This window comes from Silene latifolia, chromosome Y (assembly GCF_048544455.1).
Source record: "Silene latifolia isolate original U9 population chromosome Y, ASM4854445v1, whole genome shotgun sequence".
Taxonomy (NCBI): Eukaryota; Viridiplantae; Streptophyta; class Magnoliopsida; order Caryophyllales; family Caryophyllaceae; genus Silene; species Silene latifolia.
The window spans coordinates 482,262,721-482,282,888 of NC_133538.1; the positions used below are offsets into that span (position 1 = coordinate 482,262,721).

General features: G+C 39.1%; 1 non-coding gene across 1 annotated transcript; it reads left to right on the forward strand.

Moving 5' to 3' along the window:
* The first annotated feature begins 19,648 nt into the window (after positions 1 to 19,648).
* On the forward strand, positions 19,649 to 19,755 carry LOC141634930 (small nucleolar RNA R71). The gene has a single exon (XR_012539644.1). It is a non-coding gene; the product is annotated as a small nucleolar RNA R71 (small nucleolar RNA).
* Positions 19,756 to 20,168: the final 413 nt, after the last annotated feature.

Here is a 20,168-nt window from a genome sequence, read left to right on the forward strand (position 1 = left end):
ATTTACCTTGTTGATCAGCAGGAGGGTCCGGAGTTGGACCAATAGGCTTCAGCTTTCCTTGGGCTATGAGCTTTTGGAGAGCGTATGTATAAGTGCATCCGATATCGGTGAATGCCCTCGGAGCTTGGCGCTGCGGCTTCTTCGATTGCTCTTCTAAGAGATTGATGGCTTCATCCAAATGGGTCGTTGCTGGGGCCTTGGCCTTAGACGATGAGGTCCCTTGGTACCCTTTCGGCTTTTCAGCCTCTGCCCTTATGACATCATCTTCTACCTTTATCCCGATCCTTATCAATTCTTTGAAAGAGCCAAAATTCTGGTATTTCAGAGCATTGCGGTAAATAGGTCGTAGATTCTTTACGAACTTATCTACCATTTCAACTTCGTCAGGCTTCTTGGCTAAATGCACGCTTTCAGCACACCATCTTGCAAGGAATTCATTAAAGCCTTCTTTATCTTTCTGGGTCATAACCTCTAACGTCCTTATATTGGTCTGAATCTCGACATTGTCAGCATAGTGCTTACAAAACTCCACCGTGATATCTTCGAAAGTAGGGAAGTTCTTAAGGTCCAGATTGTAGAACCACGCCTTCGAATGTTCATCCAGGGATTGAGCGAAAATTTCAGAGAGCATGTCAGCAGGCACTCCCTTCAGTGCTAAGTACCCCTTATAGGCCATAACATGGTGGACTGGATCTTCTGTGCCCTTAAACTTTGGGATATCACTGAGTACCATGTTCGTGGGCAACGTATCCTGAAATGGGGCATAGGCCCTAGCATTTTCGTAATGGATGTTCTTCCCCTGGGAGAGTTTCAGACGGTCCTCAATGAACTTGAACCGTTTCTCCAGATCAGTCAGAGGTGGGGTAGATGAAGAAGAATCTTCACCCAGCTTGGATTCGATCATATCCATTCTGGCCATCATGAGGTTCACGGCCTCAGTGAGTTTGTTAACAGCATCTTCCATTGCTTGAAGTCGGGTTTTTGGCGGCCGTTCTACAAGAAAACCCCGAACTGAGTCAATATTCAAATGTAAGAGCCCCTGCACACTTAAGGACACGACACCAACTTGACTCAAACAAAGACTCGACTAATGACTGACTAACCAAAAGGTTCGACTCACGGTTGGATTTAGACCTCGATTCATTTTGGACTCGAGAAAACGACATGACCCAAACCATCATAACTCGATTCTAAACTGGGCTTGGTGTGACTAAACCCGTGATTGGACTATCATAGCCCATAGGTTTAAGTGAAACGCCCTAAATGGCCTAGCGTGGACGTTTCTGTGGACTATCCTAGACCAAAAGGTAGACCAACACGACTCGAATCCCAAGAAGTGGGCTTGGGCGACCCAACAAGGTCATGTTCTAGACACTTGAGACGAGACACGCCTAGCCAAACACGGCCAGGACCCGGACACGACTCGACGCATTTCATGCTTGGTTAAGGTTCGAGAAATATTTTGGATTGAATTTGAAAAAAAAATGAATAATCGATTTGAAAATGAGATTTAAAATGGGCAGCATGCCGGCTATAAAAGCTCACTTTGGGCCGAAAAATCTAGTCCTACTTGGGCAGCATTACGCATTTTTAAAACCATGCTATTTTGAAAGTAAGTTGTTCACAAGTTCGGTTTTGAAATCGATATGGAAAATTTGAAAAGACTCGGGAAATTCACCTTGCACATTGTCATTCTCATGTTATAAGGATGTATGCTCCTAGACATCTCTAAGTCTCGGCAAGTCTTCTACAAGAAGGTCTATGCCCTCCATCCTTTTTGGGTCTTATAGAGCAAGGGCCTTTAGGTAGAGTACCTAGAAGAGCATCCCCGCCATCAAGAACCACGACGGGGCGGAGCGGAAGCAAGAAATGTGCAAGTTCCTGGCATAGTGGGACGTCGCCCCCCACGCGTCACAAAGAAGTGTCTTTGGGACGGAGAGAAGGAAAGTCCTTAAGGGTTTATGCATGAATCATAGCACTACGAGTAATGTTTTACTTTCCAATACTTTCTTTTCAAGTTTCACCTCGGAGGAAAAGACCCTAGAAACAAAGTGTAACTAGTCCTCTTTTCCCCAGCAGAGTCGCCAAACTGTGGACAACGCCCGCGGGAACTGCGTCCGCGGGATCCACACTAGGCATAATCGACTCGAGGTTCTTTCGAATCGAATTAAGAGAAATTAGAGTCGCCACCAAGTTTTTTGGGAACTTGGAACCGTTCAAGTCAACTTTACACCTTTCATCGAAAAGCATAAAGCCAATCGACTACGAGTGATTAAAGATAAAGACTTGTACCCTATATCACTCGATTTGAATGACTCTCGTAATCCAATGGTATTTAGACGGATCCACAAACCATAGATCTTGAGTAAGGGGTGAGGGTACGTGTTAGGAAGCCCATAAGGACACCTAACCCCACCCGTCAATAACGGCCTCTACTAAGTCAAGTATCGGATTTCAAACAAGGTCGTAGCTACTGCGACATATGATATGCAAACATCGTTTTAAAACCCTAACATGTGACAACAATTTCTATGTCGTTTTAGATGCAACTAAACTAACTTTGTCAAAGTTGTAATTTAGCATGTGGGTTGATTGATCTAATAATACATAAAACGAAACAAACAAGGCTTAAGGGGAATGGGGGAGCCGTTGGGATCTATCCTATTACAACCCAGGCATTTCATGCCGACACAACAAGAAATTAATGATACAACTCGATCTAAAATACAACGCTATACACAAAACCATACACGACACACTACAAGGCCAATTCGGCCTAGGAAAACGTGCACAAGTGGGGCGGCCCACGGCTTACATGACTCACGGCCTTAGATCACTCCTCGTAATGCGTGTTTTCACTTAATCTTATCGAATTAGACATAGGGCAACACACCAAAGCATGCATTAGCATAAATCGGGCCATGTCGCTTTAAACAACATGCGATTTACTACGCTCTTACATGAATTGGAGCACAACCATCTAACCAAACAAGACTAGGGTTTTTTAGAAATCATTTGACTCGATAACGGAAAACTAATTACAAACAAATTACAAAACACGACTCGATAAACAAAAATAATTACAAGATACGAAATAACGACCTAAAGATAAAAAAGAGCGAGAAAAGGACTAAAAAAACACGGCCAAACACGTCCTACATATCCTAGTCTACCCTAATCCTTAGGTTAGATTCATTAGGGTTGATAGATTTGCAAAGCGAGTTAGGAAACGAGTTAGAAAACAAGTTAGAAACGGCGTTGATCGATTGAGAAGATGTCACGCGAATGTGTATTCTACACGGCCTAAAGGGTCGAATTAGGTCAAGAAATTATAAGATTAACGCTTACTCATCGAGTGTAGATAGGAAGGTGCTAATCACGCACTCCTATGCTAGCGAGAAATCGAGTGAAAAGAGAGATGCATTCAATTAGGTTAGAGAATTGTTTATCGATTTTAATGCTTTTGTCGAAGCCACCTAACGTGTCTAATTAGGTTATTAAATTTATCTAATGTCGTCTAAATGAGTCATATGTTAACCATCAGAGGTCGAACTAGCATGCGAAGGGTCCTAGGGTAGGTCGAATTGGTCGAAACAAACGAGGGGCCAAAAGCGAGGAACGGAGTTAGAATTCGTTTTATTAATGCCCTACCTTGAACACGAGGATATGTAAATGAGACGGGGGATACGACCGACCGATGTGGCGGATTTCTTTCCCATCTCAAGTCAACGTGGGTGTTCATGGTGGTGCTTTAACTCATACTCGGACTAAACTAGTTTCATAGTTAACGATATCAAACGATAAACAAAGTAAAACGAAACAATAAAAAACAAACATAAAAAGAATGAAATAAAAGGGAGAAGAGGAGGATTTGATGCACCCTCAACCTACATTTATCGTTGACACCGTCTTGGGTCGTAATCGATCGTAGATTTTATCTCGAGAGGCCGTCGTCGACGAAGGAACAACAACACGTTTTTTCGCAAATCTGGACAACAACTTTCAAACTGCAATTTCTCACTCGTTTCACGGTGAAAATTAGATTTAAAAGATGTTTTGAAAACTAGAGAGAGAGGAGAACAAAGATATTACAACAAACCATGCTCGTTTTGAGTTATTGGGCACGAAAAACGAGCACAAACAGAACTGGACAGACAGGAAAAGCCGCAAAAACAGAGTGTATGACACTCTGTTTTTCGAGGGGATTCGTGTACTCTCAAGGTCAATTTGGCTCGTGAATCTTTGTCTAAGATGTAGATGGATGTTGTGTGGTTAATTAGGAACAAGAAACTCGAATTTTGATGGAGGTTTGAGGGTTGAACGAAGGGTTCCAAAGAGGACACACAAACTGATTCTGAGTTTTGTATGTCGGTTTTGTCGAGGGTTTTTGAGAGGCAATTAGGGTTTGTTTCTGGAGTTTAAAGCTTGTAAGTGACGTTAGTATGTATGGATAACTTAGAGGAATGAATGTATGGTGAAGGGGGGTGGTATTTATAGGGAGTTAAAGTAGGGTTTGATAGGGCAACAAGCAGTCGGGCTCCCTTTGCATAGCTGCTGTCCATCAGCTAATTCGTGGGGTTTTTAGGATTTGTATGGGGGGTTTTCTTGGTGGTTAAGCTAAGGTAATATGGGTAGGATATTAGGGTATGGTGTAGGGTTAATGGGCACGGGTTTAGGTGGTGTTTGGAGCAGGTTTTGGACTCGGGTTTGAGCACGCAAAACAGGGAGGGGGGGCTGCTTGTTATTTGCGGGCTGTTTATTGGGTGTTTGGGACGGGAATTGGATGGGTTTCGTGGTGGGTTTAGTGATGGGTTGTTTGTAGGTAATGAGGGGCAGGAATTGGGTTGGTTGTGGCGGGTTTGTGTCAAGCTTTGAAGAACACAAAACGGGTTGGAAGAGGGGAAGAGCTAACGCGGGTTGGGGTGTTTGTATGGGCTGTTTTTGGACGGGGATTGGATGGGTTAAACAAAGGGTTCAGGATAGGCTTTGGCTAAGAATCGAACACGGGTTATGGGAGAGGAGGTTGGGTCGAAAGTGCGTCGAAAATCGAGCCCAAATCAAGTAGAAAAGGAGCTCAAAATCGCGTATAAAATCGTCGTAAAAAACGAGTTCTTCAAATACGATTTATAAAACGATTTAAATTGATTTTTCAAATCAAGTAACTTAAGAATGATTTTTCAAATCAAAAATATAATTTATTTTCAATAAAATAAATTTAAGAAAATAAATTCAAATTAAAACGGTAAAATGAATTCACTTTTAAAAAAACATTTAATTTAAATATCCTTTAAATTAATAAAATACTTCGTCGACAACGCTCATTCTACATCGTAAAACGAGCCCAAATAATGACAATGACAACTAAAGAATACATGTGTCCTATCATCATCGGGAGTTTGTCGGGTAATCTATAAATTCCAATATCGACGGATACGGGTATCTACACAGGGGAAGACCTCAGATCTTGGAATTTAAAGATTGTTGAGAAGCACTTGTTCAACAAGGAAACCGGGGAGATGAACAAGAACCCACCAAAAAAGAAGTATCCGTATGTCAGTCTGGACCATTGGGATAGCTATATCGCTTATAGGCGGTCTAACAAGTTAAAGGTAACTCAATAATAATAACTAAAAAAGTAAACTTAGTTTAGTGGTTGGTCATGCTTACGTTTCTTGATACAAATTATTTGATGAAGGCTATGAGTGAGAGGAACAAGGCGAACATTTCAAAGAAAAAGACCGTCTTTTACGGCTCCCGAGGTGGTTATATATTGATTAAGAAGAAACTTGTAAGTACATAATTCTTATAGTATTAGACTATTAGGTGATGAAGGTTATATATGTTCATAGTAATTATACATATTTTGAGAGTATATCAATGTGTTGAATGAATTGTAGGCAAAGCTTGGAAAATTCAGTCGTCACGACGCTTGGGTGGAAGGTCACACTCCTAAGAATGGAAAGATGGAAACTGAATATGATAAGGACATCAAAGAAAAAATTGTAAGTTTGAATAAATATATATTTCACTCCTACCACTGGTAGTCGAAGTTATATAATTGTGAGTTGGTTAATGGTTTTATGTGTATGTAGAGGATCTGTGAGAAGGAGGTACAAGAAGGAAAATGAAAGCCTGAAGGACGTGATGACATTCTTGCTACGGCAATAGGCAAAGCAGAGCATCCAGGTCGTGTGCGAGGGGTAGGAACGCATGTTAATATCACTAAGTATTTTGGGAAATCTACTCGACGTGGTTATGTTTCCAAGAAGGTAATCTATAAATACTGTATTTGAACAAACGTAATTAATTTACAACTACATATGCTGAAATTAATTTCTACTACACAGCTACAGAAAATAGCCAGGTTGATGGTGACAATGTTGGAAACTTGGGAAAAGCCATCAGAAAAGGAGTTGGATATGGTTCAACAAGTCATAAAGGAAGCAGAGGAGGAGGAGGAGGAGCAGCAGCAAGAAGGAGGAGAAGAAAGAGGAAAAAGAGGTAATAATATTTATGTCTTATATACAGTCTGTTATATGATTTGGAAAATCAGTACGTGTTATATGGACAAGTGTTAATGTATAGAAGGAAGCCGGGGATGATATGACAAGGGAGAAGGAAATGGGAAAGGAGACTGAAGTGGGAGCCGAGGATCGATATCAGGCAGTTGAAGAGGAAGAGGATGTTAGGAAGGCCGTGACACAGGATGAAGTGGAGGTAGTTGATGATTAGATGTTCTTCTCAACACTGAAAAAGGTAATAGCTGCTAGTTTATAATTATTCATATCATAGACGTTTTTTACTTATGAAATTTTTTAAAGGTAGTGAATATATGTATACTAATTGATTAAAGCTGACGTGCAGGGCGATTGCAAGGTGGCTTGTCGTCTGTCCTATTTACAAGGGAAACAGAAAGATGTTGTTGCCAGGGGATACGTGTTCCATTACGACCGGCTTCAGCAAGTTAAGGTTCATGGTATACCCCTTCGTCACAATTGTAGGAAAGTGAAAGTGTCCCAATTATATAAAGACGAGTATGGCAAGTAAAAGTACGATTTCCTAATGAGGAGGTCACTTATTTGAAAGAAGCCTTAAGCTCTTATGTGCAATGGCTTCCCAACCTCATCAATGTTGTCATCCCCGAGGTACCTATATGCAGATGTTAATTATTACTTGTTCTTTAAATAGATTAGGGTACGAATATTAACATATCGTAAGTAATTTAATCTTTACATTTATAGAACTTAAGTAAAGCCATGATGGCGGCTAAAGCAATTACTACTACGTTAACGAAAGTTGTTGCAATCAAGCCTGCTTATGATTCTTATTATGAATCGTGTGAATATAAGAAAAAGATGTAAACTGCTTCACTGAAGGCTTTACACAATCTGGCTATAAAGAGGTCACCTACAGGGAATGTAGTTATGATTAACATTGAAAAGAAAGTTATGGTCTCAGCTGATATAACCATACTGAACCAGAAGCAACTGATGGAATTTGTCGACCTTGACAATTTAGATGTTGTTCACATTTTGATTTGGATGAAGTAAATTTTATTAATAAAACTATTTAGTCATTTCCATTTACGAATAATGATGTTTGTTTAAATTATCAATTACAACAACAATCTTCGTTCCATGTGGCATAATAGGTACCCCAATAATCAGTTCGCTAAGTGAAAGGTCCTACCTCACGCCTACGGATTCTTGAGTCCTAAGGCGTTCTTTGTGCATAGAATTTCATACAAAGAACAAATCAATAGTATCGTTCGTCGGTTGATGTCGTCCAAAAAACTATAGCTTGCCCCCTACAATGAGAATATGTATGTATAGTACGTGATTATTGTAATGAATCACGGTTCGATAAATTTATTATTAACATGCTTAAATGCGTGTAAATGAACTAACAGGTCAATGTCTCAAAATGAATAGGAAGCATTGGGTGCTACTGGCAATCCAAGTAGAAACTAGAACAGTGTACTTGATTGACTCTTGCGAAGGCAAACCCTCTAACAGTTGTGTATGGATGATAACTGAGTAAGTTTACAACCTTCAATAATGTCATTTGTTATTGTATGACTTGAGCCATATATATGCAAATAACAATGTCATGTGTGTATATTTATGAATTACTGCTTTTGAAGCAAAAAAAAAAAAAAAAAAAAAGATTATGTCCACTTGGGAAATATGAAAGCAACACTGATCCCAATTTTATAACGCCAATAGTAAGTGTATTCTTAATCATTACTCGTATCATTTAATTAATGTTTATGCGAGCGGTTGATTATCTAATTCAGCCGATTTGTGTGTGATTCATATAATAGTCTCCTAAAGCACCAGTGGTCGGACTCACTTGGAGGTTTAGTTTTCGGTACTTGTCGTTAGGAGCACCTAGACCAAAACACAATTTATAACTCCACAAACAACTCTACAATTAGTAAAGAGGCAAGTAAACGTCGGATCCCAAGGGACGGGAATGGAGATGAGATTTTCAATTGCTACTAGTGGTGTCTATGGGTGTCACAATTTGGGATTTGAAGTAGAAGATCACTAAACTAAATAGCAATAAAAGTAAACAAGCAAGATGATTAAAAAGGGGTGTAAACAATTGATAAAAGGCACTAGGGTGTCATGGGGTTATAGGGGATTCATGGAAATTGATCATACAAACATATTCTCAAATTATAAGCAAACAATTATTGTTGTGATGGATCGAGTTGGTTTATATCTTACAATCCAAGGAATTTTTGGGTCCCGGAGCCGAATTGATTAGATTGTACAACACCTACAAGTCAACTTAATCTTCCCTACTCAACTATATGCATGGTCTAATGAGACTCGAATTTGTTTATGTCTTACAAGTCTCATTGAAAAGATAGGTGATGGGTAAAAAATGCAAGGATTCATAGGCTCGCATTTCATCAAACATAACATGTGCATAAGTTGAGATCACAACAAGCAAGCAAATAAACTATGAAAAAATATTAATTTAAGCATGAATCATCCCCCATGTTGGTTTCCCCTAATTACCCATTTACCCTAGCTAAGGAAACTACTCACTCATTATCATGTTGAACATGCTAGCAAGGCTGTAAATCATACCAACAAAGTGAAACATGATGAATAAATGAGGATAATTAACAATAATTAAAAAGGGATTAATAGAATTATACCTACTAATGATTCCAATAATAAAGCAAAGAATAATAGAAGTACTTGATGATTGATTGGAAGGTTGTCAATCTCCCAATAATAACCCAAATAATCTTCAATTACCCAAAATGAAAGATGAACTAAAAGAGATTAAGGAAATGAAATTTGTATTAAAACTTGATTAAATGTTGATTACAAGATTAAAGAGAGATTTGATTGATATTAACTACACTAAAAATTTCTAAGAAGAACATGATCTTCTAATTGGCCTAATGGGGTATTTATAGTGGGGATTAGTTACATAAATTAGGGTTTACTAAGGGCTTAAATGACGATTAAGTCCTTGAGGAATCGCCGGTCTCAAGGGAGACTCCGGTCTCCTTTTCGCCGGTTTTAGAAAAATATGCGCATCCTTCCTTGAAATGTGTAGAAGACGAAATGGCTGACACACAATCCGATCGTCCAGGGCACGGGACGGGCGGATTGTGGGTTTGTTGGACGAGCGAATTCAAGGGAAGACGGGCGGATTGTGGTGGTTCTGGACGGGCGTCCAGCTGAGGAAGACGCTCATATTGCACCTGTTGGACGGGCGGCTTGTGGATAATACGCTCGGATTGTCTTACAGCTACTTTCTTTCTTCTTTTCTTCTTTTTTCTTCATTAAATCGTTGAGGATTTCCTCGGGGATGCAAGGATCTTTTCTAATCATTGCCCATCTACTAAAGTATGTACAAAGGCCTTCTAATCTTGTCTTCTCTTTGATGTTTGGTCATTTAATTCAATCAATTTAGCTCTATTTTTCCATTAAAATGCAAGGTTTGCACTCCTTTCCTACCAAGGAAACAAAACCTCAAATAATAAGCAAAACAAAGGACTAAAGACAATAAATGAGCCAAATACGCACTAAAAAGCATGGGAACAAGGCTAATTCGGGGACTAAATATGATCTAATTATGGTCACATCAAATATCCCCAAACCGAACCTTTGCTCGTCCCGAGTAAAGAGGTGACAAAGACTAGGACCGTTATTTAAACTAACCTAATAGCATAGCCGTTATGAGACAATTAGCGGCTCTCACTCCGCCCCTTCAACTCACAACAAGACAACCATGAGGTAGGATGCCTTCTTGCAAGGCTAGGTGGGTCTTGCCAAAATGGCGACACATTCAAACATTAAAGCACATAAAATCAAGTAATGGATGCATCTACAAAGAATAGCCGTTTTCCTCATCTAAGTGGCGGAAATTATCTACAAGGGAAGCAATTCAAGGGTACACACTCCTTCATAGATGCAGTTTCTTCAAACTACTAAGCCTAGAAGGATACCAATAAATCACCTCCAAATTGTGTCAAGATAGGGTACCTTTGTCCTTAATCGTTAAATTCTTTTGTCAAGAGTAGACTCCCTATGGTGTTAGAAACAATGGAGGATCGCGGAATTCCCCCTCTTGCCTAGACAATAAGAAGGGTCGTCCCCTCCCTACCATACACAAAAATGGATATGATGGATAAAGGGATCAATAGATATTTGAGTTTCATTTTGGAAGTTTGCTTTTGTTGTTGTTTTTCCCCCCAATTTCTTGTGGCATATAACATTTGAGAACACTTTCTTTTGCCATTTCTTTTGATTTTTGGCTTTTCAATACTTGACAATTTTTCAACTTTTCTTTGCATTTCTTTTTGAACATTTTCAAAGTCACCCCATATGTAGTGAGGGTGCCTTATATTTGAAGCTTTAGGAGTCTATTTTTGCTCTTTTCATTTGATGCATTTTGCAAACTTTCTTTCACTTTTCATTTCATTGAACTCAAATCAATTTCTTTTTGTGCCCATTCCCTTTGATGACAAAAATGTGGTAGAACATGGATGATGGATGCATAGTTTAAAGGGTCACCTTGGAATAAACGGTAGGCAATGAGTTATCACACCACAAGGTACTCTTGACTAGGCCTTAATCCATGGGTCAAAGGATACTAGCATGACACATCCTAGAGTGTTTTAAAAGTATTTTAACAAGCAAAGTCTTAATAAGAAAAAGCATCTACTAGGGCCTATATATACTTGTCAAGCTTTCCAAGTAGACGGTTTCGCAAAATTTTCTAACATGCAACTACATGCCATGATGCAACTAACACATATACATCCTAATGCAAGTGATTCTACCAACTAATATGCCATATAGTCTAAATGCAAGTCCTAAATTCACATTTTTATACCGCATCAATCAAAATAAAGCCACATAGTCATTAACATAGAGAGGAAAAAGGAGATTGGAAAGATCATACCATGCGGTCTTTAATATCCTCATGTCTCGGATGTGGCGTAGTCGATCAATGTGAACAAGGATAGAACAAACACAATATATACAAGTCTACACTACAAAGGAAATGAACTTGTTTTTGGATTTTCAAATTTTACAATTTTTTTGATTTTTTCAAAACTTTTTGATTTTTTTGGGTTTTTCAACAAAATTTAAGTTAGAATTTCCCATCCCTACACTAATATAGGCATTGTCCTAAATGACCAAAATGATAGGAAATTATGCAAGTATAATGCATGAATTCTATACTAAATGCAAGCATGGGTTTTTGTTTATGACGGAGAGCGTAATTTAGATTACCTCCCGTTGTGTATGCATGTACTTCCCCAAACCGAGATAGACATTATTTCTAATGTCTTAAATTTTGGGGTAGTTCATGCACACAAGATGCAATGCAGGAAACTAAATTATCATTTTGGATTTTTCAAATTGGAACAATAAAATAAGAACACCTCAATGGGGCCCAGGTGTTTGTCCTCATGTTGCTAGGACTCTCCAACTATGCTCAAGATAAAAATAAATAAAACAAAGAAAGAAGTAGACAAACCTCAAGAGGGTAGGAGCCTCCAAAGCTTGCTAGTCTTCCCCCATATCATCATTATCATCATTTTCCTCCATAGAAGCGGACTCATCACAACTTCCCTCTTCACTTCCTTGCTCACTTCCTTTATCATCTTCATTAGCCTCTTCTTCTTCATCATCTACCTCTTCATAAACACCCTCATCGTCATCAACCTCATCATCGACATTCCCATCTTCACCCGGTCTTTCACACCTAGATGTGCTTGGAAAGAAGACTTCCCTATCCACCCAACTAGGCAAAGGACTTGAAGGATCAAGTAGTCCTTGCCTACTAAATGAAGGAGGGGTGGATATTGGGCCAAGTATGCATCTACTCGATCATTGTAAGCCTGTTTATGCATCTTTTGCATAAGTAGAGTCATGTAGTCATTGCCCACTTCAACACCTTCGGGTTTGAACTCTTGATATTTGAATGGATAAGGAGGTGTGACAATGGAGGAGGAGGGCTCTTCAATTTCGCCCCTTTATTGACGGATGATGTACTCGGCGCCTTTTGAGAGTGGAAGTACGTAGTTTGTTCGATAAGCACTCAAGCGGCATATCTTGGAAGGCAAAGTGAAAGATCTAGCATCATTGGTGAGCCACCCATAGTTGGTGTCAAGAGAGTTGTGCTTGACCCACTTGTACTTGATAATCATGGCATCCAGGTAAATGCGATGACCCCCTTTGATCGCCACATAGTTTTTATCATTTTTGAAATTTGGATCAAAGTACTTGGCCAAGAGAGTAACTAGACCTCCATTTACGATAAAAGCGGTGCCTTCCTTACCATAATCAACATTGAGCCATCTTTCCACCAAAAGCCTTAGAGCATTGTAAGGCTTAGTGAATTCCCTTCCAACATTTAAGGCCGATTCAAGTTGAACAAAATCGAGCTTTGTAAAGTGATTAGTGTCTTTTCTTGCAATTATAGTATACCCGATGACTTTGTGCCACACTCTAATGCCCGGATGGTGGACTAATAGAGCGCGACAAGCATGAAAGCTCATAAATTTCTTCCCGGAAATCGCCTCCCAAAGAGGAGCGGGGTCATATTTTTCGGGCAGCTTATGATAGTATGGTTTATCACTAAGACCTAATGTTTTACTCAAAACATCAAAGGTGATGCACCTATTCACATTGGCAAGGCGAAACTCGATGTATGTTCTAGTCTCTACCTTACTCACTTTCAATGAACTCAAAAATTCCAAGGTAAGGGAGGGGTATGTCAATTCTCTTGTAGTAAACAATTTTCCCAACCCCATGGCTTCAAAGAAGGCTTTTGTTTGTTCAAGGACACCCAATTTGTTCAAGGCATCTTCACATATGAATTTGGTGGGTATAATGGCTTTCTTAGCATACTTGGCAAATGTATCCCTATGGGAGTTAGAAATGAAAAATACCTCCAGATAGTTTGATAATTGAGCAATTTCCGGAGTTGTTGTTGTTGTTGCTTCCAAGGGAGGATCTTGTTGTTGTTGACCTTCCAAGTTTGCATTAGCAACCACCATAGCCATTGAAGCTTTCTTTGCTTGAAGGCATTGTTGCCTTTTTGAGAGTGTCTTTGCCTTTAGTGCCTTTGTTGACCCTTTTGTTCTTGCCATTGATGATTATACCAAGAAAAGATTATAAATATTCAATTTTCAACTATTCCGAATCGATTTTAAGATGAAAGGACTTGCCTTTGTATTTCAAAAATCGATTCAAAGGTTGAAGATTTTGGTGCTTGGATTGATTATTGTTGGAAAATGAGTGATTAATTGTTGTTGTAAGAAAGTTTGGATTTGATTTCGTTGAATTTGGTTGAGGAAATCTTGTTTTTGGTGATTGAGAGGATGTGGGTTTTGGGGTTTTGGGGTTTATGGGTAGTGTTTTGAATGTATGAATGAATGAATGAATGTGGGAAGGGCTATTTAAAACACCCGAAATTTCAAAACTGCAGGGGGAAGACGAGCGGATTCCCTTCGGGACACTCGGATTCTGCTCAATCTGGGTTCAGGAAATCTCGCCTAAAGACGAGCGTCTTTCAGTGAAGACGGGCGGATTTATGCAATTCAGGACGAGCGGATTCCCTTAAAGGTGAGCGGATTCTGTTACAGCGAATTTTCTCAATCTGCACTGGCAAAAAGACGAGCGTCTTCTTGCAAAGACGAGCGGATTCTTTCAGACGAGCGTCTTCTTTGCTAGGACGCTCGGATTCTCTAACAGACAAAATTTTTCAATTTTGAAGCTCATTTGGACGGACGGATTATCCCATACACGCTCGGATTCCCATAAGACGAGCGGATTCCCCATAAGGACGCTCGGATTCCTCCTGGTCTACCGGGATTCAGTTCCATCCGTGCACTTGCATATCCCATGTCATTTTCATTCTTCAAATCCCGTGTTCTTCATTAGAGGAGCACTACTAAGGCATGAATAGCCTTGGCAATTGCTATCCCCACACTAAGCTAAAGCACTACACATTAATAAAATCATTAGTCCCTCCCTCACTTCTCTAAAAAATGATAGATATCTTGATCAAAGCATAAAAATCCAAAAATGACAAAAATGTAATGTAAGAATTAAAATGCAAGTTAGGGAGTTAGAAATATTTACAAATGGTGGTTTGGAGAGGACTCCACCAAACTCTCAACCTTAGTGAGATGTCATGGGGGCATGTCCAAGGTGTTGTTTATGTTGCTCAACACCTTGAAGAAGTAGTCAAAAGCTTGTTCATTATCATGATAAAGATCTTCAATAGATCTTTCCACGTGTTGTCCTTCATGTTGGTCTTGATCGATAGCATTACAAATGTAGGGATTGAAAATCCCTTCAAACTCATCGTCCCAAAGACCACAAACTTCATCTACTTGGTCACTAAAGATCGCTTGAGTTGATAGAGACAACTCTCCCACTTTCTTGTCTTGGCCAATGAGGCCATCTTCTTCATTGCTTGACTTTGGTGAGCTTTTCAAGCTCTCTTTGTTACAATTTTCTTGCTCTTTGAATGGAGCATCATCGAGTTTCTTCTTCCATTGGAATTCCGACTTCTAGCTATCATCCTTCCGGCTATAATGATCAACCATAAAACATGGTTCATGCAAACGGGGAGCTCTCATGGTCTTGTCAAGATTGAAAGTTATGCTTTCATCTCCCACTTCTAGAGTGAGTTCTCCATGCTTCACATCTATCACCGCACCCGCGGTGTGCAAGAAAGGTTGGTCGTGATCCCTCGTGGGGATTAGTTTTCAGTACTTGTCGTTAGGAGCACCTAGACCAAAACACAATTTATAACTTCACCAACAACTCTACAATTAGTAAAGAGGCAAGTAAAGGTCGGATCCCAAGGGACGGGAATTGAGATGAGATTTCTATTGCAACTAGTAGTGTCTAAAGGTGTCACAATTGGGGTTTGAAGTAGAGAATCAATAAACTAAATAGCAATGAAAGTAAACATGCAAGATGAATTAAAAGGGATGTAAACAATTGATAAAAAGCACTAGGGTGTCATGGGGTCATAGGGGATTCATGGGAATTGATCATACAAACATATTCTCAAATTATAAGCAACAATTATTGTTGTGATGGATCGAGTTGGTTTATATCTTACAATCCTAGGAATGTTTGGGTCCTGGAGCCGAATCGATTAGATTGTACAACACCTACAAGTCGACTTAATCTTCCCTACTCAACTATATGCATGGTCTTATGAGACTCGAGTTGGTTTATGTCTTACAAGTCTCATTGAAAAGATAGGTGATGGATAAAAATGCAAGGATTCATAGGCTCACATTTCATCAAACATAACATGTGCATAAGTTGAGATCACAACAAGCAAGAAAAAAACTTATGAAAACATATTAAATTAAGCATGAATCATTCCCCATGTTGGTTTCCCCTAATTACCCATTAACCCTAGCTAAGGAAACTACTCACTGATTATCATGTTGAACATGCTAGCAAGGTTGACAATCATACCAAAAAAGTGAAACATGATGAATAAATGAAAGTGATTAACAATAATTAAAAATGGATTAAGAGAATTATACCTACTAATGATTTAAATAATAAAGCAAAGTATAAAAGAAGTACTTGATGTTTGATTGGAAGGTTGTCAATCTCGTAATAATAACCCAAATAATCTTCAATTACCCAAAATAAAGGATGAACAAGAGAGAGATTAAGGAAATAAAACTTGTATTAAAACTTGATTAAATGTTGATTACAAAATTAAAGAGAGATTTGATTGATATTAACTACACTAAAGATTGCTAAAAAGAACATGCTCTTCTAATTAGACTAATGGGGTATTTATAGTGGGGATTAGGTACATAAATTAGGGTTTAATAAGGGCTTAAATGACGATTAAGTCCTTGAGGAATCGCCGGTCTCTAGGGAGACTCCGGTCTCTTTTTCGTCGGTCTTAGAAAAAGATGTGCATCCTTCCTTGAAGCTTGTAGAAGACGAAAGTACTGTCTGGGAATCCGGGCCTTTTTGGCACGGGACGGGCGGATTTGGGAGCTTCGGGACGGGCGTCCAGAGGGGGAAGACGGGCGTCTTTTGGAGGTTTTGCCCGAGCGTCCAGCTGAGGAAGACGCTCGGATTGTGGGCCTTGGACGGGCGTCTTCAGGACAATCCGCACGGATTGTTAAACAGTTTCATTCCTTCTTCTTTTCTTCTTTTATTCTTCATAAAATCCTTGAGGATTTCCTCGGGGATGCAAGGATCTTTTGTCATCACTGCCCATCTACTACAGTATGTACAAAGGCCTTCTAATCTTGTCTCTCCTTGATGCTTGGTCATTGAATTCAATCAATTTAGCCCCATTTTGCCATGAAAATGCAAGGTTTGCAATCCTTTCCTACCAAGGACACAAAACCTCAAAGAATATGCAAAACAAAGAACTAAAGATAATAAATGACCCAAATATGCACTAAAAAGCATGGGAACAAGGCTAATTCGGGGACTAAATATGCTCTAATTATGGTCACATCAAATATCCCCAAACCGAACCTTTGCTCGTCCTGAGTAAAGAGGTGACAAAGGCTAGGACCATTATTTAAACTAACCTAATAACATATCCGATATGAGACAATTAGCGGGTCTCACTCCGCCCCTTCAACTCATAACAAGACAACCATGAGGTAGGATGCCTTCTTGCAAGGCAACGTGGGTCTTGTCAAAATGGCGACACATCCAAAAATTAAGCACACAAAATCAAGTAATGGATGCATCTACAAAAGAATAGCCACTTTCCTCATCTAAGTGGCGGAAATTGTCTACAAGGGAAGCAATTCAAAGGTACACACTCCTTCATAGAAGCAATTTCTTCAAACTACTAAGCCTAGAAGGATACCAATAAATCACCTCCAAATTGTTTCAAGCTAGGGTACCTTTGTCCTCAATCGTTAAATGATTTTGTCAAGAGTAGACTCCCTATGGTGTTAGAAACACTGGAGGATCGCAGAATTCCCCCTCTTGCCTAGACAAGAAGAAGGGTCGTCCCCTCTCTACCATGCACAAAAATGGACACGATGCATAAAGGGATCGATAGAATTTGAGTTTCACTTTGGGAGTTTGCTTTGTTGATGTTTTTCCCCCCAATTTCTTGTGGCATATAACATTTGAGAACACTTTCTTGCCATTTCTTTTGATTTTTGGCTTTTCAATACTTGTCAACTTTTCAACTTTTCTTTGCATTTCTTTTTGAACATTTTCAAAGTCACCCCATATGTAGTGAGGGTGCCTTTTTTTTGAAGCTTTAGGAGTTTATTTTTGCTCCTCTTTTCATTTGATGCATTTTTGCAAACTTTCTTTCACTTTTCATTTCATTTCCTGAACTCAAATTTGAACAATTTTTGTGCTCATTCCCTTTGATGACAAAAATATGGTAGAACATGGATGATGAATGGATGCATGGTTTCAAGGGTCACCTTGGAATAAACGGTAGCCAAGGAGTTATCACACCACAAGGTACTCTTGACTAGGCCTTAATCCATGGGTCAAAGAATACTAGCATGACACATCCTAGGGTGTTTTACAAGCATTCTAACAAGCAAAGTCTTAAGAATAAAAAGCATCTACTAGGGCCTATATACACTTGTCAAGCTTCCCAAGTAGACGGTTTCGCAAAATTTTCTAACATGCAATTACATGCCATGATGCAACTAACATATAAACATCCTAATGCAAATGATTCTACCAACTAATATGCCATATAAACTAAATGCAAGTCCTAAGTTCACATTGTTATACCGCATCAATCGAAATAAAGCCACATAGTCATTAACATAAAGAGGAAAAAGGAGATTGGAAAGATCATACCATGCGGTCTTCATGATCCTCATGTCTCGGATGTGGCGTAGTCAATTAATGTAAAGAAGGATAGAACAAACACAATATATACAACAATATATACATGACTACACTACAAAGGAAATGAACTTGTTTTTAGATTTTCAAATTTTTCAAATTTTTATGGTTTTTCGAAATTTTTTGATTTTTTCGGATTTTTGAATAAAAGTTAAGTTAGAATTCTCCATCCCCACACTAATATGGGCATTATCCTCAATGGCCAAAATGATGGGAAATTATCCAAATATGATGCATGAATTCTACACTAAATGCAAGCTATACTAATCTACACTACATGATGCATGGTTTTTTTTTTGTTTATGACGGAGAGCGTAATTTAGATTACCTCCCGTTGCGTATGCATGTACTTCCCCAAACCGAGATAGACATTATTTCTAATGTCTTAACTTTTGGGGTAGTTCATGCACACAAGATGCAATGCATGAAACTAAATTATCATTTTGGATTGCCCCTTTTGTCTATGTGAGCTTGAAGATGCTAGTTGAGTCAATTGGGTTTCCAACATTTTGGTGTGAGCTAGGATGTTGTTGATGGTGATTTCCTTTGCTTAACTATTTTTTTGCATTTGAGTGAAAAACTCTTGTTGATTCTTTTGCATTTGGAGGACCGCTTTTTGAACATCAAAACCTTGGTCATTTTGTTGATTTTATGGAGTTTGATTTTGGTAACCTTGGTTTTGGTTGTAAAAGGGTCTTTGATTTTGGTTTCTCATGGGAGGTGGGGTGTATGTTGGTTGAGGGTTTTGAACATTTTGGCTTTTGTATGAGAGATTTGGATGGAATTTGGTGTTTTCATTGTAATAGTTTGAATAAGAGGTACCACTCTTGTATGCTTGGAAAGCATTCACTTGTTCATTTGTTCCCCTACATTTACTTTGGTCATGTCCCAAAGTTCCACAATTCTCACATATCCCAGTTAGGATTGATGAAGATACCGTCATGGCATTAACATGATGCTTTGGTGATTTTGAGGCTTCTTCAAGTCTATCCGTAGCTTTTTCAAACTTCAAATTTATGGTATCCATGTGAGCACTAAGTTGAGCACCCAATTGAGTAATGGAGTCCACTTCATGCTTTCCTCCTCTAGTAGCCTTGCGAGGTCTACTATATTGTGAGTTATGGACCGCCATTTCCTCAATTTTGTTCCAAGTTTGATTGTCATCAACTTCGGTGAACATTCCATTTGATCCCATGTTGAGAATGTTCCTTAAATATTCATAAAGACCGTTCCAAAATTGTTGTACCAAGAACCACTCGCTAAGTCCATGATGAGGACATGAGCGGCAAATTCCCTTGGATCGCTCCCAAGCTTCATACAAAGATTCTTCGTCTCTTTGCTTAAAGCCCGTAATTTGAGCTCTTAGCATGTTAGTCTTTTCCGGTGGATAGAACTTTTTGTAGAAAGCTAGAGCCAACTTCTTCCAAGAATCAATTCCGAGAGTAGCCTTATCAAGGCCTTTCAACCATTGTTTCACGGTGCCAATTAGAGAAAAAGGAAATAAGACCCATCGAATTTGGTCTTCAGTTACACCGGTTTGAGAAATCGCATCACAATAGTCGCAAAAAGTCTCCATATGAGAGTGATGGTCTTCACTAGGCATCCCCCCAAATTGGCTTCTTTCGACTAATTGGATAAATGCGGATTTGGCAAAAAAAATTTCGGTTAAGTGTTGTGGTGTGGGAGTACCATTGGGTAGGTTCTCCTCGGTGGGTAGGGAATGTGATGAAAACTTAGGCATTGTGGGTTGATTTTGTATTGGATTTTGTGTTGGGTTCTCCT